The sequence below is a fragment of the Frankliniella occidentalis genome, unplaced genomic scaffold (assembly GCF_000697945.3).
Source record: "Frankliniella occidentalis isolate FOCC.00 unplaced genomic scaffold, Focc_3.1 Scaffold284, whole genome shotgun sequence".
NCBI lineage: Eukaryota > Metazoa > Arthropoda > Insecta > Thysanoptera > Thripidae > Frankliniella > Frankliniella occidentalis.
In genome coordinates this window covers 167,730-169,142 of record NW_026267410.1, presented here as the reverse complement: position 1 = coordinate 169,142, position 1,413 = coordinate 167,730, and the positions used below count along the sequence as shown (strand labels likewise).

The following is a 1,413-nucleotide window of genomic DNA, read 5'->3' as shown; positions in this document are numbered from 1 at the left end:
AAACGTATTGGTCCCTCGGGGATAGTGCCTACTGTGACCTGTCGCATTCGTGTGTCTGTGTGCTTCTGCGTCCAGGCTTCTACGTGCTTTTGTGTGTGTGCGTGCGCGCGCGAGTATCTGTGTGCGTGCATGTGCGCACGCGCGTGACACGCACGCACACAACACGCACGCATCTGCGCACGCAAGTGACACGCACGCGACACGCACGTGACACGCACGGATCTGCACACGCGCGTGACACGCACGCAACACGCATCTGCGGACGCACGTGACACGCATCTGCGCATGCACGTGACACGCACGCGACACCCTTATGAAACGAAATTGTACCGAAACTTGTCCTGGGCAGTTCCAAAGTCTGTCCGATTGCCTTCGGACAGGCCCGGATGTATTCCAGGGCAGTCCGATGGGAGTCCGAGTCCGACCGAGGACTGCCCGATTTACGCCCGAGGTAGCTAGGGCAGTCCGAAAGGAGTCCGGTCGCAACCGGACTGCCCGGAGACAGTCCGAAATAAGTCCGGTGGGAACCGGACAGCCCGAAGACAGTCCGAATGAGCTAACTGCCATCTTCTGTTGACACGGCATAGTCTCGGGCTGGCCGAGCACGTTCTAGACTTTTGTATTTCTTAGACAAAATATTGAAACCAAGCAGCTATATTAGTCAAATATGAAATGCATGTGTCAACCTTTTACACATTACGTCTTGCTTGAGCAACGACTATCTCCTCAGTACTAAAAGCGCCTCTCGAACTATATAGAACAGAGGTACATTTTATTTGCATGCTAGTACACCATATTGATGCCGGATCATATAATAACTTAATTCCGATATTTTAAGTAATGAAACACAGGGGCATTTTAATTTGCAAAATTTCGTTCGCCATGCTCTGTACAGAGCGTATGTGTTATGCAAAAGCGCTAGCCGAAAACCGCATAACGATGCGCTGATTCGTTCGTTCTGTATAGTACTCGTCCTCGAAGTGACTGCGCGTGGCTGAAGAGGCCTTCCTGAGGCATACTCTCTCAGCCGTCAGCTTAGCTCAGTTGGAAAGAGCGTTGGTATAAGGAGCAGAAGACCGGCAGGTAGGGGATCGAATCCCGCTCGTTTTTTTTGTGCTACTCACCCGGACATATTTCGGGCAGTCCGGAGCACGGACTAGTCCGAAAGGCGCCCGGGCAGCGCGCTTCGGGCTGTACCGGAATCTTGCTGATTTTACTCCTTTTCGGTACTAATTTCGGCAAGTCCGGGATGTGGTTTCGGACTGTACCGCGGGCGACATTCGGACTGCCCGATCTTCGGACTCCTTTCGGTATAAAACGGTTTTATAAGGGCACGCACGTGACACGCACGGATCTGCGCACGCACGCAACACGCACGCATCTGCGCACGCAAGTGACACGCACGCGACACGC

The 1,413-nt window shown here is 53.2% G+C and overlaps 1 protein-coding gene across 1 annotated transcript in view; it reads left to right on the top strand.

Moving 5' to 3' along the window:
• Positions 1 to 1,413, top strand: part of LOC113215820 (kelch-like protein 13) — a gene marked incomplete in the record, with an annotated part of 16,486 nt that overhangs the window by 11,913 nt on the left and 3,160 nt on the right.